The sequence below is a fragment of the Prinia subflava genome, chromosome 2 (genome assembly GCF_021018805.1).
Source record: "Prinia subflava isolate CZ2003 ecotype Zambia chromosome 2, Cam_Psub_1.2, whole genome shotgun sequence".
Lineage (NCBI taxonomy): Eukaryota > Metazoa > Chordata > Aves > Passeriformes > Cisticolidae > Prinia > Prinia subflava.
In genome coordinates this window covers 95460215-95486298 of record NC_086248.1, presented here as the reverse complement: position 1 = coordinate 95486298, position 26084 = coordinate 95460215, and the positions used below count along the sequence as shown (strand labels likewise).

At 42.2% G+C, this 26084-nt stretch overlaps 1 long non-coding RNA gene across 1 annotated transcript; it reads left to right on the top strand.

The window, feature by feature from the left end:
• The first annotated feature begins 5505 nt into the window (after window positions 1-5505).
• LOC134547301 (uncharacterized) lies at window positions 5506-25872 on the top strand. Its single transcript, XR_010079435.1, has 5 exons — window positions 5506-6480; window positions 8298-8359; window positions 22774-22837; window positions 23970-24046; window positions 25329-25872. It is a non-coding gene; the product is annotated as an uncharacterized LOC134547301 (long non-coding RNA).
• Window positions 25873-26084: the final 212 nt, after the last annotated feature.

Below are 26084 nucleotides of genomic sequence, written 5' to 3'. Positions count from 1 at the left end.
GTCTCTGCACATTACTCAGCTTTTTCTTTCTCACTTTTTATGGTACTTCACCTGCATTTTGAGTTGGGGCTTATTTCTGCCTATGGGTCCAGCAGTACTGACTGCTGCAGTTATGTGGCATTTTTTTCTCTGAGCCCTGTTTTCCTTGCATTCTGAGTAAACAAGGCAGATCATGGGTAAAACGTAGTCCTCTCCTCCCAATAAATAATTTTTCCCCTCTTTAAAGAGCCAGTACCTTCCCATACATTCTTTTCCTGATGTTTGCATTACTGCTTAAAAACCCAAAAGAAACACTTCAACTTGACATGTAGCTTCTAGGCTTTTCTGTAACTTCTATAATTACGAATAAAGGATAGTACTGTGGTTAAGGTATTGCATTTGGACTCAAAATGTGGAGAAGCAATCCTCTAAAAGTTATTCCAGTCCTCCTTTGGCAGAAGCTATGGGGCTTGTTTCCAAAACTGGCTTCTGATTTTCATTGTGTTTGGTTTTGCTCATCCAGTTGAAGGCCCAGCCTTTAATGCCTCCAGCTCAATGAGAAGTCAGTGGGACCTGCAGGTTTTGCCATGTGTTAATCAATGTCAAGGTGCTCCCAGAACTACCAGGAGTGGCATATTGCCAAATTAGAAGCCATGCTTGAAAGTCAGGTTTTTAATCCCTTGTGGTAATTCAGAATTCCTAATTTGGGTGACACGGGACTTAACTGACTCCATAAGAAGCCTAAGGCTCCTATGTGCCAAGCCAGAAGCTTAAAGGTTGGCAGAGTGAATATGTAATCCCCTGTGAACTGGGATACTGTCCCATCACACCAGGCCACTGTGAGGCTTTGGAAGTGCCCAGAGACTCTCAGGTGTCCATCAAAGGCAATATATGGAAAAAACAGAGTAGGGCACTGATGAGCCTCCAGCAGTGCTGACTGCAGGCACAGAGCTATCAATTTCCCCCCCAAATATCCCTTCAGTAGGGTCTTGTTTAAATATATCCAGAAATCACACCAGCATCCATATCTTTACAGCAAGGATAAGGAATTATGGTGGGTAGCCAAGCAGAAGGTTAATACATTAATATTAGGAGCATGATTCTAATCTCTTTTTTATACCTATTCAAACTAGGAGCATTGCTTCTAAAACTGATGGATTTGCCTCTGTGAAATTCCTTCAGTGGAAATGAAAAATGGGCTCTGAGTGACAGAGACTCCTCAGTTTCAGGTACCATTAGGTAGGCAATACATATTGACAGCAAAAAAGAGCTTAAGTTTCTTTTAATCCTCTTAATCACTTATTATATGTTCTAGTGAGTCTGATGTCACTTCGGGATATCATCCAAGACTAATAATAATTATGATACTATCACATGAAGGCTGGCTTTTACCCTCACCAGAGCCCAGCACAGCAGCAGGGAGGAAAGAGCGGATAGAGGAGACAGGGACCCTTAGCCTTTCTCTGCCCATGCTTTGCACAGGCACTCAAGGAAGAAACTCACTGTCTTCTGCAGCACAAACCTGCATTGGATGATGGACAAAGAGAAGAATAATGGCAACACCAGCAGCTATAACTCTGCCAAATCCCTTCCTGATGTGGGATTTGCAAAGGCTATCATGGACTAGGGAATAATTTCAAAGGACCTCTTTATTGCTATGGCCTGGGGCCAGGGGAACGAACCTTCTGAAGCAGAGGATTCCCTTTACCTCAGGCTATTTGTTCTAACTGTGAACACAGTGCAGAATTGGACTTACCAATCTGTCCCCTCCAGAGGATCCACACAGTCTCTTCTTACAGCACCTAAAGAAAATCAGCTGCTTCTGGAGATGAAAAGATTAGAGCTGAATTTGCCACTACCCGAAGCACATTGTTCAACACTGGGAAAGGAAAAGGATGGGCCAATGTCAGGGGAAATTCGTGCTCCTATAGAAGCTGCACCAGGAGAGAGAAGCCTGGAACTGATTTCCAAAGCTTCATGTGAAACTCTGAGACAAGACTAGAGAGATCTATTTTTAAAAACTTATCAGATCAACTGAGGAGTTAAAAAGGGGATTTTCTTTTGTTTCTCTGAAGTCTCTTGTCTGAGGCAAACACTCCATCTGCTCTTTTGAAAGTCCCAGCCTTCCTTTTTTTTTAATGATTTATATTTCTTCACAGACGGTTATTACTTTCTCTAAGTCAGACGTCATCTCAAGATCAGGCAGGGTAGTTAAACTTTCCTCTTCCTAAAATGAAGGTATGGGTGCTCCAGAGTACATGCAGTTGTGTTGAGGCAACAAATGGGAAATTCCTCAAGATGGTGTTCCATGTGGGGATACTACCATTGCCATCAGGACCTCTTCAAGGAGTCCAGCCTCAACAGAGTATCTCTATTGCTTTTTTCTCTCCAGTCCCTCATTCCATTGAATGCTGGAGGCTGCTGGATCCCCAAGGCTGGTAGAACTCAGTCCATGCCTTTTTCTGCTTTCTAATGGAGCTGTTCTAAGCTTGTACACTCTCTGTGTCCTGGGCAGGTTGACTCAATTGTGGTTTGCAAATGAAAGAAGGACAGAAACTTTCATTCTTTGCTGTCATTAGTCACGAGGCTACGGCACAGTCACCTTGATTTGATTGTGCCCCACACTGTGACAGAGGTGCTCAGACACTGATTGCTGGTTTGCTGTGGAGTATACTGAAGCCCATTTTTTTCTCCCCCTTTATTCATTTTCCCAGCCTCTTCTTTCCACAACAATCAGAGCTGCCATTATTCTTTGCCCAAAGAGAAATCCCCAGCCAGTCATGAAGCAGACTGAAATGCTGGGAGGGCCGTGCCTTCTGCCAGCTGTAGTGCACATCCTTTTCATTGGCATCAAAGCTTGGGATCACATGGAGGTGATCACCACTGACTAAAGGCAGGGTGTGAACGTGCGTGTGCAATCACAGGACGTATCCCGTATCCCTCTGTCAGTGGGAACACAAAGCCCATCCCCAGGCCATCATTCATTCAACGTCCTGCCTTTGGATCAGTTAACTAGGACCTACTTCTGGATGATTCTGAGTACCTCTAAACTCCAGGTACCTTAAGGGAAGCTAAGAGCAAGGTTTCCAAGCACTGAGCACAAAAGAATAACAAGAAAACCTAGGTCAGGTCTCATTGCTCGGTTGGCTCCTTGCTCAGTGGGCCTCAGAGCAGGTGGTCTTCTTGTCTTACGTGGTGAGACCAATGCTGAAGAAGGTTTTTGCTCCAGATTCCACCCTGAGGAGCTCCTTCCTGGAATCACTCCTGAAAATGAATTTACAGCTTCAAGACTACACCTGCACAGGAGATGCCTGTGGCAGTCGGTGGGGAATGTGCCTAATTAAATACGAACAGATTTTCAAAGATTGCTTCATCCAAGAAGCAAAAGCTAAATAATTGTACGGAACAAGATGATTACCTGGAACAAGATGATAAAACTCCTAATGTTCCTGTTTATGATATGACTGTGAAGCTTCTCTGTTAAAGCAATGCATTATAGCTTATTGTCTAATAATACAAGAAATAATGCTGCTGGTATTCTGTGAGAATCGTACTTTTCTTCCAAATAAAATTCCACCTGGAACTGACCCGTCCAAGTAACTCCCACAATTTTCCCTGGTTTATCCTCACCTGGAAGGAAGAAAGGCTTAGGAAGGGAGGATTATGCTTTTGCATCATATATCAAATACATCTGGGAACTTTGGTAGATGTTGAAGGAATGGTTGCATCTTTACAGGAAGGAAACAACCCCCAAAGCACAGAGATGGCAAATTGCTGTGAGAGGGTTGATCTGTGACCCTGTGCTGCCTCTTTTGTGTGATGAAAATGTGCTGATGCCACAGCCACAGCTACCCCTCTCTCCTGGATTTTGTTATAAAGAGGAGAGCTTTGCCACTGTGTGCGCCTGGTCAAAAGCCACCGGAGACCTTTTGTTCCCTGTCAGCCCATGGTGCGATTGCAGGGTGTGTCCTGTCCATTCAGCCAGCCACTACACAAGCAAAGGCAGCAGTTAAAGTGATATCCATGATGATTTAACTCCTCTGACCTCGCCAGGGCTGAGTTCCAAGCTCTATGCAAGCTCCTCTCTGCTCTCCACCTCGTCTCTATGCATTTTTATTTATACCCACTTTTTTCCCCCTACCTTTCTCTATTTCTTTTAAAGAAACTTGGAATTATGGAGGATGAAATAGCAGGTCATGAGAGGTGCCAATGTGTTATACCATGAGTATAGCTCAGTACAAGTGCTGTCTAAACTCAGCCTCAGTACTCACCATATTTCACCAATGACCCTTTACAAGCCTTTAAATTACTGCTCGTCTCAAGAGCAACCCTTCCTCCTTCTTTACTGTCTCTCACATCTTCCCTAAAGACATTTGTAATGACCTTGGCTTCAAAAATTTCAAAGTATTTTGGCATCTGCTGCTGTAAGTGGTCTTCATGCTGTAGCTCCACACCCCTGTGAAACTCTCCCTGAAATGAATCTTGACACTGGGGACCAGCTCCACTGGGGTTTAATTGCACTGCTTAGTTCTTTGAAAATTTTTAAATTTCTGTTAGACTGCTCACATCTTTACAGCTAAGTGTGAGTTGAAAAGTCTTCTTGGGTCAGGACTTACAGTTTTACCTGGGATGGTGTCTCAGAATTGGGACCTGCATTTCTGTATGGCCTTTTGTCTGCCTGCCTAAAATTTCCTACAGACAGGGATCCTGCAGTGTCTGTGTTACTGGGCTGAGCAGCCCATTTCAAGTTAAAAACCCCTTTGATTAACAACGTTTCTGTTGTAGTTGATGTTTGGTTTTAACCATTTGTGCAAGCCAATTGGCAGGATTAATTCATTTACAATACTATATTAATTAATATCATAAAATATGTTTTGAAGGAAGGAAGAGCTAATTAACTACAAAGCATTAATACTCTAACTGGGAGAGAACCCAAGGGAAAAAGTCTACAGTGTAATTAATACAGAATACAATTTTTCTTCCTGCCCTACAATCTCCCCATAGTCCCAGGCACTAATGACTTTCACTTGGCTTTCTGAAAGGTTTTCTGCTCTCCATCAACCTATTCCACGCTTAAAAATATCCAGAGGTAATTTGTATTTTTTTTCTTTCTTGACCTTTTCTTTCTGGCAATTCCCTCCGTGCAAGGTATGAGCTCAACTCTTGCCCTTGCTCCTGTGAAGTGTTTGTGGGGCAGGTTCTTCCTGACACGGAACGGCCGTGCTGGTTCAGATCCAGTCTCCAGCAGTCAGTAACACAGGCACGGCAGGAGGACAGGGCATGCCACAGCAACCCTTCCCATTCTCTACTTTCCCTTCCTAGTGCACATCCCACATTTTTCCTGTGAGTGTCAGATGAGTCACTGATTTTTTACAGCCTTTTTTTAAAAATCTGGTTGGCAGTCAACCTGCTTCAGACCACACTACATTTTGTTTGTTTGCTGTTCTCTGGTAACAATCCTGAAAAGAAAAAAAAAGCTAAACAAAATTACAAATTATAGACAATTAAGGGGGGGGAAATAGCATACTGCCCTGCTTTTTGTGCTCAGACTTCAACCACTTGCACAGAAATGCTTGTGAAGGTGCCCCCAAGTGAGGAGCTGGGCAAGGGCACACAGAGAATTGTCAGAATAAACACATATAGTAAAAACAGCTGCATTCTCACTATAAAAATATCTCCCTGCTAGACTTTGGGCTGAGTGAACTGATGGCATCCAGGAAATAAATGTTTACAAATGTCTAAACTGGAATTTATAAACATGCGATAACAGCTTCAGTGAACCAGCCATCAGATCCTAAAACCTTTGTCCATATGAAAATGCTTGAACTGCTTTGGTAAAACTGAAAGAGTAGAACAAACAAACCAATAAAAAACAACAGTAATGCTGAAGCATTTCCACTCCAATTTACACAGTTCCTAGGAGGTATGACACAGTTAGCACCACCCATACGCCCGAGTCAGGTCTGAGTCCAACATGGAAAATACATCTGTGTGGTATTGCTGTGTCGTTAAGGAGTCTGCTCCTTCAAAGGAAAGGTTAAATCAAGCTCCCTAATCTCTGGATGAATAATCTCATTATTTTCCTGAGAAAACATCTCACCTAGCAAATACAGTGGAGTCTTGCCCAGACATGTTTTCTATAGGTGGGAATTGGTAATACGTGGATGAGGGCGTGGAATGGCCCTTCTTGGTGAAGTCTCTCTCCATTAATCACTGCATGTCTCATGCCCCACAAAAAGTGTTGATGGAACGGGTTTAGACACACTTTTGAGTTAGAACAAAACCCATGTCACACCAGCTCAGCTAGCACTGGGTATTGTGTTTGTAGTTGCCTGGTGTGATGCAATGGAAAATTGTGAATAAAATTCTGATGCGCTGTCAGCTCCCGTGAGCTTTATCTGCAGGCAAGAGGGTGTCACAGAAACAGAGCAGCTCCCCAGGTCTTGCCACAGACACCTCCCTGGGACAGGGGGAGGAAGGGAAGACTGAAATTGCCATTGTGTAAGTGCTTTTTCTCACTAAAGGAAGTTTGATTTTGAGAGATTTGTGTCTTTATTTTGTTTATCTAGGGTTGAACTTCCTTTATCACCTGCTGTAAGTTTAATCCACTTGGGCTGAATTCACCTGCCAGTTTATAGAGCTAGACAATGCACTGTGATGCCTTTCACTGGCATTTCACATAGTGAAAGGCTCTTGCCACCTCTTTTGAGAAGTTCTAACACCTTTATTAATTGTTTCATGTTTATTAATTCTTTCATGTTTGTTAATTGTTTCACCCTTATTCTTTTGGTAATTGTTTTCATGCTGAGAATAAAAATCTGGCAGCTCTGAAACCTGGCAGGAAGCAAACAATCAGCACAGAAAATAGCTCATTTTTCTTCTGAGAATTTCTCTTCAGGTGTTGCCATAATAGAAATGATTGGAAATTTACCATTTCCCCACTCCTGGAGGAATTGCTGAAAGAAAAAGTATTGGCAGCACATCACCTTGCAGCTGATTGCAAATATTCTTAAGAGAAGGATTCGTGTACCACCAGGGCTGCTCTGAAAACCCATGTGGCACTGGCAGTGCTTGGAAACTGCTGGAGCAGATGGAGCAGCAGCTCTGGGAAGCAGGAGCAGGTCCAGGCTTCTCTGGCCATCACCTGGTGGTGTTCCCTGTCTCAAAGACACTCAGAATCCTCCAAGCTATTTCCCCCTCCCATCCTCTCCCCACATTATTCCTTACCACACCCCCTGGTTGACCTGGAATAGGTTTTTCCTGGGTATACCCTACAAGCTGCAGACTCTCCTGCCTGATAACATGTCCTTAGTCCTTTTTAGAGGTTCTAGCCTGTTCTATGAGTCAAAAAAACCAACAAAAAACCCCAACCACCTCCAGCCCAGCCCCAAGTTTCTCACCCGTTTTACTCTGGGTTGACTGGTTGTTGCCTGAGGGAAAAGCATTGCAATCTGGCACTTACCACTTATCCTGGCTGTCAGCCCAGCCAGCAGGTCACCCACAGAGCCTCAGGAGAGAGCTGGGATAAGCTTGGGACTGGTGCCAGCTCTCCCAGATAGAGCCAGGGAGGTGGAAATAGCCATGTTTGTTGAAGTAGCTGAAGGTGGAGCTGAGGGTCCCCTCCACTGGGCTGAACAAGTGTCTGTGCAAGATAAGGGGTATCCACAGCTCACTGGGATGTTTGCATCTCCCACCTCAAGCTGCCTTCACACACAGCTCATGAGGTGCTGCTCTGCTCTCTGGCAGGAGGAAGGCAGCTCTTGGAAATAGCTTTGCAATGTAAACCCTCAGGGGAGCAGCTTCAGAAACCAAACCTTTGACAAATCCTTAAAATGCCATTATTGCCACATGCCATCATCAGTAAATTATTTTACTGGAGTCCTTAGAAAGTGGAAATTCAAAATGGGTAGAAGCACATTCAAAGCAAAGCAAACCAGTGAGTGACTGGGTTCATCTGGACCTTTGGTGGTGGAAATAGAGGAGAGCCCATGCTCAGCTATGAGTGGTACAAATGCCACTGCTCACTTTTCCTTCACAACTCACCTCCTGGGCTTCTCCAGCTTGTCGAGTTCAGTGCAGGTGCATGCTCAGCATCTGTGCCTGGAGCATGTTCGGTTAAGCATTCAAACTGGGAAATATTTATGCAAAAACTTCCTGCCATATTCACACAATTCCAGGGCTGTTTCTCTATATTTATTACAAGGGAACAAAAGCAGGTACAAACCCTGTTGTGTATAATGTTTAATATAATTTTTAAAATGTGGGATTTGAACCTAAAGAAGCAAGTGACATCTTCTGTTTCTCTCGCATTTTTGTAGGGTCTGCATGAGTCAAGTTTGAATGTACAGCCAAAGAAATAATGCAGATTCATGAGCCAAAGGTAATATCTCTGACTTACTGGCACAAAGCACCTTTTCCCTGCAGATAGTCTACACTGCTTCAATCATTTGGCTCTTTCTTTTTTAGCAGCTTCCAAAAGTGATCAAATGTATATTGCTACAATATACATTTTGGATGTACATTTTCAAGGCCTTAAGACCATGAAGTCATGCCTGTGTGTGTCATTCTTTCCATTAGTGATGAGCCTGAGGTGCTGGGTTTATTCCAGATGGGTATTTGGGGCCTGTTTTTTCATCTGAATATATGATCAGATGCCTTTCCTGACTAAACACATTTCTATGTATCTATTGTTTGAGTATTCAGAGAAAAATATAGTCAGCTTTGTGTTACTACTGAATGTGACAATCAGTATTTCTTCTCATGTTGAGGATAAAATAAGGTGGAACTGTAGTGACTGAACAATAAATGGAATCCTCACCATCTTCTGAAAATTTTAGTCTGTTATACGTCTGTCTGGATTCAGAATCTTTTCACACTTTTTTATTTTTAGCTTGGGAAAGAAAGAGAAAGTGTTGTCTAGACTCATCCCTACAGATGATTAACTGTTCAAGGGGAAATACACAGCAGGCATGGATACAAAGGTTCAGATGGGAACATTGCTGTATGTTTGTACACTGTATCCTGCTGGATAATTCTTTCCTTTGGGGACATGCCCAAGTACAGATGGCTATCTGTGCTACAAAGTCACACTGAAGTTGATATTTAGGTGTGTTGAGACTGCCCACACACTGCAAGGGTCTGGGCAGTTTCTTGGGGTTTGTCCTTGAGGCAAAAGTTGCAGTTCCTGAAGGCAAGAAAATGAATGCATGAAGTATTTTCCCTGTTTGCTGTATACAGGCCAGCTAAGCTCCCTTTGTCCTGGGCCTCAAGGTTTGTCCCTTGTGCAGAGTGCTAGTTTTGATGGCTACCAATTTCAGTGTCTTGGTAAAGAGCAAATTGGGTATCCAGAATGGGCACAGTGGGTTTTACATGCACCCCTGGCAGGCAGCACACAGGCCTTCCAGAGAACATGGCAGCAGTGTCTGTCAAATGGGCATAATAATCCTTAATTGTCTCCAGTGGAGGAAGCGTAATTAGGAATTTCAAATCATCCTGAGCTCCTCAGAGGGATGGCGCATATGCTGATACAGTGAGTAATTTGGCACAGATGTATTATCACACCTACAACTTTATTACCATGTGGATATGCCAGGGCAAATAGAGCAGTGAACGTCCCAAATGCTGTGGAGACAAATAGCTCTGGAATTGCCTGAAGACCTCTAGAAGAGAGGGATACACCCTCTGTGCAGAGGCTGTATTATAACACATACTGTACATCAGCAGCTTTTCATCCCTATAGACAAAGACATCCACAACCACATTCTTTCTGGCAGCACAGAGATCCACCTACGGTTCAAAACCTTCCAGGGCACCTTGGGGACAGAGTCACAGCCACAACTTACTGGCAATGCACAACAGATCTGTGTATAGTGTGCAGACTTTCTGGCAACACAGCTGCATCCCCAGAGCCTGGCTTCCTACGAGCAGTGATGCACCAATCAGACCACATCCCTTAAGGCAGAGAGATGATACAGAAACACCTCACATTGCAAAGGGAGATGCCTTTGAAAAACACTTAAAAAACCAAAAGAAATCCCACTAGATAACGGGCTTTATTGTTACTTAAGTGCCAACAATGTCAAAGCCATCTGTGCGTGAAGTGGATGCTCAATGTTAATATTAAATACATTCCAGCTGAACAGTCTGTGTGTTCTGCTGAGCTGTACAAACCACGAGGGCTCTCTGCTCTTGTGGTCTGTGTTTCCACCATGAACCCCTAATAATGGAAGCACTGACCCAGCAATCAGTTTTTGAGTGCAGGCCCTGAGATTGCTCAGCTGGGTGTAGTTTCTCTCTCTAGAAGAGAGCACGTAATGCAATTAATCCAGCTAGTGGTAGAGTGTGTTAGGGGCTGGCCACCTTTCTGTATGAACAAAACAGTTGGCATTCTAATATTTCCTTATTTCTGAGCACTTGGCTGTCAAAGCTTATGATGTTCTTTGACACAGGGAAGACAAAAAGTAAGGGAGAAGTTATTTAATATCATACAGCAGATCCAGATTTGTTGTTATTTAGGATTATAGCCAGAATGAAATATTGTGGGATTTACTTTAATCTCCACAAGGGACTAGGCCTGTTTGGAAATGTCAGTGTGTATGCTATAGCTGATCTACTGGGAATTGCTTAGACCCAGAGCTTTTTTTTGTGGTGGTTGTGCTCATGTTCTGCTCAGGAACTATTCGAAATGGGGTCTCAGTTTCCAGGTGTTTTGCTGGCTGCAGCTGAGGGAGGTGTTGGGTGTAAAGGAGTTTTCTGTTACCTTGTAGAGAGGCTTCTGCTTTCAGCTGGGAGGGCAGCCAGGAGAGCTGGAGGCAAGTGGCTGCCAGACTGCTTTTTATCTTCTTGCTCAGCCCAGGGCAGCCGTGCCACTCCCCCAGCTCCACGTCCTTCAAGGGCTCCAGCAATGGACAGAGCAGGACATCTCTGCCACTTTCACACTCCAGGGGAGGAGCAGAGTGGAGCCTTGTGCGAAGGAGAAAATTATCAGAACTCATTTTTAGCAGCCTGAAAAGCAATAAATCAAAGTCACTTGTATTTTATCTATCACGCAACAATAAAAGGTGCCCATCACCCTGTCGGGTGGGATATGGGAGGGTCCTGGAGAAACCCGGGTTAGTATTTGGAGTTGCCCGCTCAGAATTGTCTCCAGCAATATATCTGGAGACAATTACACAGCAGTATAGCTCCATAACTCCCCCCGAGTGAGTCTGCCCTCGCTCCAGCTCGCTGCTATAGCCCAGTGGTCGGCAGGCTGCACTGCAGGGTTCGTGAGAAGCCGCTTGGGCTGCAAGGTGCCTTCGGGCGTGGGACTGTGTGTAAGGATTGCAGGCACTTGGAGCTGATGCTCCTTCACCTTCCCCTGCGGATTGAAAGGCAGGAAAAAAGCCCCTTCCATAGGCGCTGAATGGCCACAGTGGCGGGAGGATTGTCCCATGGAGCCTCCAGCCCTGGAGACGGAGAGTTATGAAGACCTGTGTGGGTCAGACTCAAAGGTGTTGCTTCTCTCAAGAGCCTGAGTGCACATCTATGGCTGGAAACACGAGAGAAGCCCCTTTGCAGAATACCTGGCAGGTGTGCAGAGCAGGACTTGGCAGAGCTGCTTACAGCTTGCAAGAGAGGTGCCACACAGAGATGGAAATAGGGATGGATGAAAGGGGATGGGTGTGCAGATGCATTTACATCCCACCACCCTCTCCTGGGCCTTTGTTCAGCTGTTTGCTGCAGTTTGGTGGGGGAGTGACAGCATTCTCCATGTTTAGAGGAGCTGGTAAACTTCACTGTTCTGCTGTATGATAAAGCATCATCAACAGTGTTTACAAATAGAAAATATAGTCCATTTGTTTATGGAAAACTTGTGAAAGAAGTTGCCAGCAAAGCTTGTACTTAATGGCAGTGAAAACCAAAATGGAAAATAAAAATAATAATTAAAAAAAATATTAAGGCTATATCTTGGACAGGAAATTGAAAATGAAATATTTCCAGTTTGTTGGGTTATGCCTAAGTACAGGAGGTCTTGCTAAGCTATGTCAGGCTCCATTCCTACTTCAAAGTTTACTTTGATCTTCCTTTATTTACATTAGCCTTTGCCACAGTATTCACAAAGAGTTTTCAATGACTGCTCCAAGTCATATATTGCACTCTGCTAAGACAAGGTTTAAAGTCTTGTGATGGTGCACATTATCTGGTGTAACAAAAATACCCCCAGCAGTATGAAGTATTACCCTTACTCCTTAAGCACACACACACTCACCAGAATTTATACAACCTCAGTGGTGGTTGCACATAATTAGGAGCAGGGTCTAATAAACCCTCCCCAAAGTTCTGTGAATGATCCCTTATAGACCCAAACCTCGTTCTCAGCATGCTTTTTCACAGAGTGTGCTCCCTGAGAATGGTACATTATGGTACGCAATGGTCCGTGAGCAAACTGGCAGCGACACAAACAATTGCACGAGGACAACCAGCCAAGGAAGGACCAAGCCAGGCAACAAGAGTGGTGGTAGAAAGTGACTCTACATCTCACCCATATGTACAGGGTTTTCACCTGTTTTGCTAGGTATAAGCAATTTGCATGTTTGAGTACAACAGAAAATCCAGCCCAAAACCTGGAGTTTCTTCTGCATCTCTTAGCACTCCCTTGCCTGATGCCACGGACCTGGGCAGGCAGGATGGTGGCTGGCTTGGTCTTTCCCATGGAAATCACAAGGAGACACGGTTTCTCCATATTTTTAAGCATCCTCATCTAAGGATGAGGCAGGAAGTGTCACAGCATTAGCTCCTGATTATTTCAACACTTACAGCCAGGTCTATATATGAAGTATTGTGACAACAGATTTGTAACAAGTGTCATGATCAATTCATTATCATGCTAAATCCTAGATTCTTCCCCTCCCATTGGCTTTGGTTAGGTAATTAGAAGGATGATGTAGAGAAGAGACTACTGAGATGATCAAAGCATCAGGCCAAGAGTTTAAATTTCATTAAGGCCACCTTAGGCTCCTGTAGAGCCAGGGAATCCTAAACCGAGCAGATATTCCTGCAGTGACAGACAGTGTGAGAGCAGTGTGAACAACTTTGAATGCAGATTTCATTCTGTAATTTACACTAGTCAGAAGGCTACAATAACCATACCACTCACAGAGGGTGGGGAGTATGAATATTCCACCACATTTTCCAGAAGCCAGACAGTTGGTACAGAGGACATTATGCAAACACCAAGCTTCTCACTCCCATTAAGAATCTGTTACAATGTGAGTAATGTTCCAAACTTGAATGTGCTTACGAAAACACATAATGCTTAAGATTAGAAATTTAGTTTTATTTATGTAGCAATGTACTATGTTTCCACCATCTTTTAGAATAACAATAGGAAAACAAGTAATGAATTCTACCATCCTCACTGAGGGGTAAAGCGAGGAAAACCAGCCTCACACCCTGCAACACATGCACAGCAGAATGCCTGGGAAAAGATACTATTTATTTACCATAATGTCATTTTAGGAACGTTTGTATTCTTACCAGTATTTCTGGTTGCAGTAAGTCTAACTGATACTGCATTTACATAATAGATCTTTCAAAAAAAAAAATCGCATTAATCAGTGAAAAATTACCAAGTAGTCATAAATCTATAATAAGTAGCTATGGCAAAATATTTCAAGGGTTGTATTTGAAAATAGATCTGGAATTACTAGTTTGGGAGCTGCTGATTTTTCTGTTGACTGGGTTGTTTAAAATGGAATGTTAAACACTAAGTAATTCTCATTTGATACTATGCATTGTGTGCAAATTGTGAAAGGAATGGACAGACAATTAGAAATCCAGGAATTCAGGTGTGAGAGTGGACCCAGTTCAATTTTTTATGATTTTCTTGAATTTTCTGTCATAATTTCTCTGTCTTTCAGTCTGAGAAAAGAACATGTTCTTATCTTAATAAAACATTCTGAGGCTGTCATATACAATTTTATTCATAAATACAGACCATTGTAACTCTGCATATAGAAAATACAGTCAATATTTGCATTGAATATTGACCACTGGGTTTTAATCTTCCCTCTGTAACATCACTAGCACTGTCCTGGGAGCACTGCTGGCTACAAAGGTCACACCCTTTCGACTTTCATCATACACCTTAGTGGCTGGCATGGAGCTTGGGGAAAAGGCCCTATGACAGTGAAGAGGTGTAAAACTGAAGTGGGGGAAGAGATGAGTACCATATTCCACAGTGGAGGTGAAAGTGGAACTGGGCCACTTACTCTTTTTGCCACTGAAACCACACATCTCCACCATTAAAGAAGAGAAAAAAAAAAAAAGAAAAGAAAAAAAAAGAAAAGAAAAGAAAAAAGAAAATAAAAAAAAAAAGAAAAAAGAAGAAAAAAAGAGGAAAATAATAATAATAAAAAAAAATAAAAAAACCCACAAACTCAGAGGAGATGCTGGATATTAAAAGTCTGTGTCTGCTGTGTTGTCCTGGGTCAACTGGTTATAAAATCAGCAGAGCAGCTGGAAATAGAGCCTGTAGGAGGTGTTGTCTGTGGGAAAGGAGACTGCAAATTCTGTGGAGCACAGAGGAACCACAGATTAAAGATAGGCTGTGCTCCTCAAGCTCAGGAACATAAACACTCTGGACCTCAAGACTCCAGATTTGGATGATTTCCATTATAAAATACAGAGTGTTGTTTCAGAATCCAAATCCAAACTCCATCAAGTTCATAAGAGTATGAATGAAATGGGTTTTGTACTTCTGGGTATACTCTGCAGTTATGTTAAATCTTTGTAGACCTATTAATGTCACTGAGAATCTGATCTAAAAGTTGTAACATTCTCTTTGTTTTTTCCTAAACATTCATTTAGAAAATACTAGCAGCATCATCAGTCATGGATTGGAAATGTCAGAAATGGTTCATTAAATTGCCCAATGCCAAAGATTTCATTTTAGAAATGTGTTAGTGGAAAAAAATAATGACCATATTGCTCCATTCATGAGTGCATTATATAACCTGTAACAGGCAGGTAATCTTTTCTCCAAGATGCCTTTTTTCTAGGGTTTTTATAAAATTGTAAGAAATTATATAGCTCCTGCTTGTATAACTATTTTTCTCTTTCAAAACAAAACAGCATCGTAATTGCCATGAAAACTGCATTGTGCTGTCAGGTCACCATCGTGGGCTGCTGTGACCAAGAGAGGGCTTTGGAAAACACTATTCCTCTGGAAGGCTTTTCCATTGTAGGATAAAAGCTTTGCTGACCTGCCATGAAAGCATCTTGGGATGCACAACTGCAAAGCAACAGCAGCAATGTTTTCAGGAAAGTATAAAACAGGAATTGTATAAAACACACATGCCTGTTATCCAGCACATTTGTATACCCCCATGCCGACAGCCAGTGCTGATTTTCAGAGTAAACTTCCAGCTGGGGAAAGGTTTAGTCAGGGAACATACAAAGGCCAGAAAAAAACCACTTCGAGGACCTGTGTCAATGAAATGTCCAGCACCATCTTGTGGCATTACCATTAATTCAACCAACTGGTCTTTTCTACTGTGCAAACTCTGTAACTCTTTTGCTTTTCTCACCTGATGAGACTGACCATTATAAAACAAGAGTGCAGACACAACGTTGCTGACAAGAAGAGCTTAGGACACGGACCTGCTGAAATGGTTCCAGAGGAAACTACAGAAATGCACAGGGGCTGGGGCAGCTCTCCTATGGAGACAGGCCAGAAGAGTTGAGATTGTTCAGCCTGGAGAAGAGAAGGTGCTGGGGAGACTTGAAGCACCTTCCAGTACCCAAGGGAAGCTGCAAGAAAGTTGGAGAAAAACTTTTAGTGTGGCCTGTTGTGATAGCACAGGAGGTAACAGTTTTAAATTGAAGGAGGGGACATTAAGATTACCTATAAGGAAGAAATTTTTTAATAATGAGAGTGCTAAAACATTGGAACAAGTTGCCCAGGGAGGTGGTAGATGCCCTGGACACATTCAGGGCTTGGGACAATCTGTTCCATTTGAACATGTCCCTGCTCATTTCAGGATGACTTTTAAAGGTCCCATCTAACCCAACCTAGTCCATGGTTCTGTGACTAGAAACAGGCTGGGGAGTAATTAGCCTTGTGATGGCCTGGCCAGCATTCCTTTCTTTGTAAGCTGACATGAACGTGGTGCCAGCTATTGCTGAAACAGAGCTGCTGCCACATTTGCTTACATTGCTGGTGCATGACCAGGATCTAAGTCATTGTTTGTAGAGCACTGTGCAAGATGTTCTGCATAATTGTGTGTAGAAACCCACATCATGCTCTCAGATAAGTTTATAAAATACTCCCATACAGCTTCACAGCTTCAGCCTTGAGTTAAATTGGGCCAAAAAATGGAAAGAGTCATTTCCAGGAAGTGTTCAGTTTTCTGGACTGGTGCTTCTTTGTCTTTGCTCAAACAACAAAATGACACAGCTGAATTGCTTTGTGTTCTCCACATCTGTGTGTGAATTAAATTCCACTGTGAGGTGCTTGGTTCACAGATGAGATTTTATCCAACTGAGAGGAAACTCTGGAAGGTCATCTTATCATTTCTTGCAGGCTTAAGTTTCCCTGTCTCTTCTAGTGCTTCTTAGCCTGGAATTTACAAGTATGTACCTAGGAATAAGGTTTTAGTTCACTCATTCTTTGGCCTCTGCTGAGACTGATAAAACATTCCAAGATTAAACAGCACCTGGCAGGGGAGCTGTTTGTTTATTTTTAATATGGTTGCAGTATCATTACCAGATTAATTTCAGAAGTCATTGGATTCTTTGGTCTCCACCCAAAAACAATGTACATGGGTGGAGCTCCACAGACATAAAAACTCTTGAGCGTCTGGCCAGAACTTTTTAGTAGTGATCACAGCTCTGCTGCAAATATGCAAATGCATAAGGCACATGTGTATCAGTATTTTTTTATAATTACCCACATATTTTTTAAAGCTCAAGATTTAAATTTTAAAGCTTATGCAAATCATTTTTAGGAAACCTTAAGTGGAAAAACAAAAAAAAGCCCTCAGAACCATCAAAAACCCCCAAACAGATGTAGAAACCCAAACCGACAAGAACAACAAGAAGAAAACAACCAAAAAAAGAAATCCCCAAAACCCATCAAGCACCAAGGCAAAAGGATATAGTACATTCTTCGGTTCTGTAATTACTAATTAATCAAAATGTCATGATCATGCCTTGAATTAAAATGATGGAGACCAAGTTTTTCTTATACTAACGCCCTGCTCATGTTAACCCCTGACCACAGGGACTGTCCCTGCAGCTGGTCAGAACCCTGCAGCCAGGTGCTGCACTCCTTGGTGGGCTCTTCCTCCAAAAACCAGGAATGCAATTTCCGAGGGAATTTAAACAGCTCACAGTCAGTAGTGTCCTTCTCCCTCTCAGGCCACATTCAGAGGTGCAGAGGGTGCTGTCCCCAGAGCCTGGGGACATGGAGGTCAGGCAGCCTAAGAACTCACTGTGACTCACTTCTGTTCCCGTTGTGGCACTGGTGGATACTGGTTAGACACCTGAAAAGCTGCCTGAAGGTTTGATAACTGAGGTCTAGGGTAATGCTTTATTGTAACAGCCCTTTAAAGCAGTGACCAAACACGGGTTCTCAAGGTTCACCTCAGCAATGTTGGCACTTGTCTTCTGCAGCTGATTCTTAAAAAAAAAAAAAAAATTAAAAATTGAGATAAGCCCAACTGTTGACCAAAGGTAAATGTACACAGCTTTTATTTCTTTTTTACCAAACAAAGTTAATAGCTATTGAATCTCAGATATGGTTGATACTTAGTTCAGCTCTACTATAGTAGAGCTCAAATAGTTTTCTACCTATTTAAGTGAGACAAGGCTGTACTTTATTCAAGCCCATAGCTACAGTAATTCCTTCCTTGCCTTTCACAATAAATCAGGCAAAACAGAGCTCTGAAATAAGACACGTGTGATGCATGATTTGTAGTCAGTGACCACTGCAAGGTATTTTAAGTCACAGAGCAAGTGGATAAATTACTTTACCAGAGAAATGGAAATTTAGTTGGGAATATATTTTAACCACATGGGTGCCAGGAAGACTTCTCCATGCTTCTGTAAAAAATTGCTTAACAAACAGATGTCTGATCTCCAGCTGAAGGGATTACAGAATAAATAGCAGATTTGTCCTTCTAACCGCAGCTTAGTGAATCATAGGTAATATGTCAAACTTGATGCACATCAATAAATTGACTTAATGCGTAAGTTGATGGGTGGGTTGTTTAGTTTTGGTATTTGTCAAATGGAATTTCAATCTGTCAGTAATAAAGTACACAAACTACAGCAGTGGAATACATTGATGTGCATGGAAAAATAAGGAAAAATTATCAAAATTCAGCATGGACAAAAACAATGAACTGCTTTGGGCTAAGAGAGCAGACTGTGGCTTTATTAATTTATACAGGATAGCTAAATGAATTCATACTCAGAAAAAATGCTAAAACTATAAAATAAAATGTAATAGTGATAGATAACTTAAGTGAAGAAAAAAGTAATTATTTTATTTGCAAAAATGTTAGGGAAAAGTACATTATTCGGTAGTCAATCATAGATATAAATGCCTCTGAATGCTTTGAATTTGTTTTTAAAGAGAAAATTTCTCTCACTGTTGCATGTCTGGAAATCTGACAAATTGACTTTTTAATGCAGGATTACTGAAAATGACTTTTTTTGTATAGTGCTACAGAGCAACTACATTTGCCTTTATAATGACAATAAAGACATAGTATTGGCTTTGACAACAAATTTCTGTAATGCTGTTTCATATCCATCATCTCCTGAGCCTGCAATTGTGCACTAAGGGAAGAGGATGTTTTCTCTGAGAATAGAAATGCACCTTTTCTGTGGGGCAGCAATGCCTCTTGGCTCCTCCTGGGATCAACACTTGTCCCAGGATACTTTGGAAAGAGGGAATTATGTATCATTTGAAAAAGGGCAGGCTCACACAACCTTACAACCAGTCTTAATAGAAAATAGATATGTTTGCTTCCTGTGACATTGAAAGGATTAACAGCTGAGATTGAATCCTACCCCCTCCTATTAATCCACTGGGCAAGCAAAACATCCCTGTGAGCACTGGTAGCTCACTCCAGAAATTATTCTGCTGCTGCCCTCTGAGCCTTAAATAATTTTCAGCATCAGTGACCATGGTGTGTGGCATGCCTACAAGGACATTCCCCCTGAGGGATGGGGCAGCTCCTGCCTTCACTGGGCGCAGAATTGGCATGGTCACAGGGCTGGCCATGGCAGGCTGCAGCCAGTTTCATTTCTTAGCCTGGGAAAAAAACCCAACTTCTTAAAAGTGCTTTTCTTTTGGTTTTCACATCCCTGATCTACCAGGGGGCTGCTTTAATGAATGTGAGGGTTACTTTCCCCTTACCAGTGAGGGGACTTGAGCTCTCCAAACCCTGTTCCCTGAGAGCGGGAGAGGACCCCCAGCACTCCTGGCAGTCTGAGCAGTGTGTCTCTCTCTTATGTGGAATGCTACAGAATCATTTCTTGATAGCACCTCATGGAAATCTTGGTGGTGACATAAATGGTCTCATGTAGAACCTTGCTGATGGTGGAGTATTCCTGTGGAAATCTTCAAGTGCAAATTTGCTGATGGGGTGATTCTGTTGTGGCATTTTTCTTGTAGGAGCTTGGTGGTGGTAGAGGGCTTCTGTGGGAATTTTCAGGCAGGAATTTGTTGATGGTGGAGCACCACTGTAGAAGGACTTCTGGATTTATTTTGATGTGCAACATTGGCGAGTACAACAGTGGTTTGGCGTGAGTTTGTGGAAACAAGAATCCTGTCACTACAGTGCAGAGGCCAGAGCTGAGGTTTCCTGTGCAGTGCAGTGGAGGGGAGAGCTAATGAAGGCGCTTCTCCAAAAGTAAAGAGAGGGGAAGCAAAGCTGTCTGCTTCAGCCCCTTCTGCCAGGGCTCAGAAAGGCCCCATGGAGCACAAGTGTTTCCCCAGTTTGAGGAAAAATCTGTCTCTAAGATATAACTTCTATTAAACAGGCAATGAACTTCCCTCCGTATGGAGTAGATTTTGATAGAAGTGGCACTGTTTAACTTTATTTCAAGAGAGAATTTCAAGACATATTGAAGTTCGTTTCAAGAGAGGGTACTCTACATTATCAAAAAATATCACTTCCTATACTGCTGTTACAATATAATTAAATAAAGTTCAGGAGGACTCTGGACTTAATTAAAGAAGAGGAAAGGCAACACAACTGTCAGCTTTGTAGTGAAAATGAAATAAAACCTACTTTTCATGGAGGAGGGTTTTTTATAGCAGTGCTTTGCCTAGTAATTTACTTTGAATAATAGAGACTCAAAGTTCAAAGAAAATCTCACCTAAACCCAAAAGAAATCAAACAAAGCTGGTGTTAAACCTAAATTACACTCACCTGAGAGAAAGGAGGGAGCTTGAAACTGGGAGTGGAGGATGTTACAGTCAAGAAGAGAATTTGGAAGAGAGAATTTTTGGGAGGGATGGGGATGTGGTTTAGGTAATAAAAGAGCAACACTCAAGGCTTGCCTCCTCTTTAGGAGTGGAGAGCAGTGAAGTTGTAGAGGTGGTGAGAAAGAAGGAAGATAAGGGCTGTCTCCTCTTCAGAATAGGTGAGGTTTGTGGCTCAGAACAAGTGCAGGTGGATTGAAAATTATTGTTTAGAAAAAAGTAGAGGCATGTCTGTCAGTCCAGGGCCTGCTGAGCCAGCTGCCCACTCCCTTTGCACAGTGACCTGGTGTGGAACCAGGACAGTGTAAAACAGTATAACCGTGCTGAGGAGTTTACCTCATGAAGAGAAATGCATATACAGACTAGTAAAATGGAAAAGATCTCATGCATTTAGGAGATTATTTGAGCAGGGACTTTCTTCCATATGGCAGAAACAGTAAAACATCTCCAAAGCTAAGGACGTTGCGTGGTTATGTTCCAGGTTCCCTTGTGGTTGAAGTGCCTGTTGGCAACAGCTCAATTGTTAAGAGGCATGGGGGGGATTGAGAGCCCTAGAAAACTCATATGTTTGCAGTCTTTGCAGGTAGCTGGGACAGGGACTACATGAGTGTGTGGGAAACATGCAGCATTAGACATTTAGAGCAATTAAAAACCCCAAATTGTAGGAAAAGTGCAGTTAGTTTAAAAGACATGTTCCAGACTCCAAAGGAAGACACTGCTCTCAGTTGGAATACTGGTGCAAGTTTCCTTCCCTGCTAGGCCAGGACATCTCTGGTTTCCCTAAGTTAGTCTATTTGCACTGGGTTTCTTTTCCTCCCTTTTGTTCATCCAGCAAAAGAAACAGAGGAAGGAAATCTCTGTAGGAGCTGGCAGTGGGTGGTGTTGGGGGAGCTCCTGTCTCCCTGGGAAGGGGAATAAGGGCAGCTGTGTGATCTCAGTACACCTGTATTCAATCTTTTAATCTTCCCCTTGTGAAAATAAAAGCCCAGCCTGCCACCTCTAAGGATCATAAGTAAAACTGTCCTTGATTTCTGGAGGGATTATGGGGTAATACCTGGAACAGCCTTGTACAGAGGCAAAAGAGCACTGCTGTCTCTGTTCCTTTTCTGACTCCAGATGAAAAGTGTTTTCCAGCCTTGGCTTGCAGGGGTTCAGCCTCTGCTCCCTGGGTTGAGGGAATATGCTTCATCTACTGGTTTACATTCGTGTGCTGTAGGCTTTTATTCTGCTGGTGGTCTGTAAAACTCAGTGTCTCATTGTAATCTGGTGTAATGATTTGACATTTGAGTCACATTCCTCCCATCTGCAGCTGTAGAGGGCTCCTCCTGGCAGGCCAGCCTTGGCAGCAAAGTGCAAACAGGTTCATTCCCTTGGCTCCAAACTGGAGTCAACTAGGACAAAGTAGTTACAAAATCAAACAGTAAAGTTTTAGAGGTCTTCTGTAACTAATTATTTCCAGCTACAGCCTGCTCCTAGGGTGACACTGGAAGAAGTTAAAGTTAATTAGTGAGTATTTTGGCTGTCTGCTCAAATTATATTTCTGCATTCAGCTAGGCCATGGTATCCAAATAATAAAAATACCTTCTAAAAGTCACAATGAACTTCTCTTTTATCCTCACTGTATCCATTTCCCAGAAATTACTTGAGCACATTTTGTGGTGAGAGGTGTAGGTAGTCACCTCTGGAGTGAGCAGCCTCAGGCCAGGACCCTTTCATTCTCCTGAGCCAATGTGCTCCTGCATACCCAAGAACAGTTGCATGTTCCATGCTTTCATATCTGTGATGCACAACCAAGCCTAAAACACCTAAGAGAAGGTTTTGCCTGGGGAAGAATCATCCCTGAGTCTGCTGCAGCCCCCCAATGCTTGCAACAGCAGGTGCATGACAGCTTAGATTGCATGGAGGAAGGGCTCCTCTGGAGGAGGACCCATCACAAAGCAATGGATGTTTCTTTATTTTCTGTTTATTTAATATTATTCTTTTATTCCTATCATTCTGAAAACGAAGCGCACATGCTGTTGTTTTCTATGAGTCTTCTTCCTGAAGGTCTGCTGCATTCTACAAATGCCCAAAGGCACCTGCACGCCTCCAAAACTTTCTGTTTGTGTGTCCACTGGCTAAAAAGCATTAAAGCATATTGTTGCTATCTACTCTACTCAGATTTAAGCTTGATTTTCACAGGAGGTAAGTACCAGCAGTGATATTCTCATCTGGGTGCAGCCCTATACACTGTGGAAGTCCAAGGGTGTTTGTATCTGTATTGCAGGTCAGAGCTTTTATTTGAGAAAGCCTCACTGTTAATTCCCCACCTGCAGGCTGGGCTCAGTGAACCTCCTACAGGATTATTCCAGGACAGCCTCAGACTCTACAGAGAAACTGGTACAAAGAAACCTTTTCTTTTCTTTCTTCTTTCTACCTGGTTCTTTCAATTTAAACAAAGCCAAAACCAACCAACCAACCAAAACCCCCCAAAAATAAGCCAGTCAGCATATTGACATTTTCTCTTCTGCTTGCAGATGAAACAAATTACTCCTGCTATTAGTAAAGAGCTGTTCCTGCAGTTATGAACTAATTTCTTTAATAATATTATATGCATACCAAAAATACAGCTCAGTTGTTGCTGTCACTCACCTTGGTGTAATACCTGTGCATCAGGATAAAAAGAAGTGGATTAGGAAAGGACTTGAAAAATAGGAGGCTGGGAAAAAGGAATGAGTTCTTAAATTACCAGGTCAGGCAGAAATGCTTAAGAGAAAAGTAAGATACTTAGTAAAATAATAAATAATTCCTTCAACTGGTTAGAATAAAACTGGTACAGGGGCCTGGGTCTTCAGGATATTTGCATATTTAATCATATGATATTGGGTTTAAATAGGCTGTCTTATTAACCACCTGCAAAATGTCAGAAAAGGAATGAGGACAGCACTAGATTACCATTCACTGAGCCTGAGAATTATCTTCATTCTACAGGAGAGCAGACATTTCACTGTCCTGGCTGATGTTCAGCCCATATTGCTTTTCCCCTTCTCCCAGCCCGTTCTCTTTACAGATCGTGCATCCCTTTGGCAGCCCCTTTGCAGACACACTCCAACTGCAGCTCTAGGCTTACACTCAACCCAAACCTGATTCCTACCACTAAAAATAACCATAATCTGAGGATTATCCTTCCACACATGGCAATGGTAATGGCAACTGGTCATTGCCCAGGAAAAAGGCTTTTACAGCCCAGGTCTCTCCATGGCCCACACTTCCCTCTGGGTGCTCTTTTCTAGCCCCACTGCAGCTGCAGCTCTCCAGGCTCTCCCTTTCTCTCAGCCCCAAACCTAAACTTTACTTAGGCTGAGCCTGTAAGAAAGACCCCCGGTTACAGTCCAGATGAAAAATTTCTCAAGGCACAGTCCTGTCTGCTGACTACACTTCAGTAACATCCTTTGTGACAGGATTTTATTAAATATTGGAGTTGTGAGTGAACATTGCACCTCTGACTTTCTTCATTTTCTTTATTTATAAGGAAACATTAACATTCAGTATGCTTAATCAGGCTGCTATGTTTGGGCAGGATTTCCAAGAGGAGCAGTCCAAAATGAGGTAATTGTAGAAGGTTTCTTTTTTGGGTAGAGCATGAATTATTTGTATAGCAGAAAGGTTCTGCATAATTCCTCCAAGCAATAGCAATCCATGAAATGCAAAATATTAGGAAGAAAAAATACCTGTATTCAAAATAGACTCTCCAGGAAAGAGGAGAAAGAAGAAATTACTCTTGAACACTTACATTTCTATTGAATGTTTAATGATGATGCTGAACTTCTGGGCAGTGCTTGCATTAATAAAACCGACAAAAAACTCCAAAATCTGATGAGGTAAGATTCTGAACTTAAAGGGCTAAAGATGGAATAATGAAGATGTTTATTACCTTATCTTAGTTCTTTTACACTGGCCTGGCTGTGCAGATCAGCAGAAACTCTCTCCTCAATACCTTGGTGTGAAAGCCCCTGAGTAGGAATAACCTGTGGAGCACAGCAGGATCAGCTGAGGTGCTGGAACTACTCCCCATGACCTTGGGGAGTAAAGAGCTGATATAACTCACATGAGGTTATCAGATACCCACCTGTAATACAATGGATTGCTCCTTTGCCTTAGTTGCTTTGTTTAATTAATGCCACTGGACACAGATTTTCAAAGGGTTTGCATCTGCTTTCTCCAAATTAAAAACATGGCCTGCATAAAGCAAAGTATTCTATCAGTTCATTGCAGAATTTTCTTTCTCTTCCACAAAAACAAGGAAAAGTAGTCCAACAGCATTCCTTTTATGTAACTTTTTCCATCAGCAAGATGTCAAATATCCCACAAGAGGTACTAATTTATTTATTTAAATAAATCCAGCAATGAGTAATTGGGAGGGGGGGGTAGGTAGGTAAAGTTCTTCTGAAGGCAAATGTTCTCCTTGCTGAAAACTGAAATCTCTAAAGAAACTACACTGAAGTAAGACATTTTATTCCATCAGTCAACTTAATTAGATCTATTTATGCACATCTCTCATAATTTTAATGAGACCTAAACTTTTAAATCTCTGTACTGCGAAAACGGCTTTTGTCTTCATTGTTTGGAAGAAAAAAAATTAATTTATTAAAATAACAAATTATATCTTGACTTTTCTGCTATTTTATGTTGAGTGTTTACCGCTAAGAAGTTATTGTGCAATAACAAATCCCTTGAGTTTTTAATACAACTCAGACTTATTTAAACTCTCACTGTAAGCTGTTTAGTGATACTTTCTAGAGGACAAGAAGCCAGAAAGGAATAAAATATCTGTGGTTTTTTATATGCATGATTTTGGCTGTGATACCAGTGACGCCTTTGTTTTTTTAAGAGACGGGAGATGCTGCTGGCCTTGCCATCAAAGCACTGCTGTGGCCAGACGAGAACCTCCAGGGGCTGTGACTTTCCCACCAGCTTTAGAAGCAACTTCCAAAGTGGCCCAGGCACTCTGTTATCTTCATACAGGCTTGGTCCTGCTTCTCCTCAAATCAGTGGGAATTCCTGAAGTCTGTTGAAAAGGAATCAGAACCTGTGAAATTTTGGGTCAATGCAGGTTCAACAAGGTGAAGTGATGTGCTTTTTAAAACAATATGAAACTCGAGCACTTTAAAAGCTAAACAGCTTGATTCAGAAATGTCAAAATTAAAGCTCTGTACACAGCTTCCATTCTCCTTTACCTGTGTGCATTGCAACATGGCCTATACAACAATGCTCTGCTTTCTCCAGAGATGTACAGGACAGGAATGTGTCTGAGATTACTTGGTTTCTGTAAAATCTTTCTTACCTCACACATAAAAGTTGGTTGGCTGAGGATCAGTCATGAGATACAGGGAGAAATGTGCTTGCAGTTCTTGGCTATGATCTTAATTGTGGCATTTCCAGGTATCTTGTGTTTGATTATTTAGGTAAAGTAATAACAAATAAACACATATTGATCTTGATGCTGTTGCCTGCATAGTTTTTGAAAGCACCTTTGCCCCTATGATGCTGGTGTGGAATGACAGCAATGACTCCTGGATTCATTTATTAGATTTCTTGGGTTGTTGAGTTCAAGCAGTCAGTAAACAATTAAGCTGTTCCCTTTTTT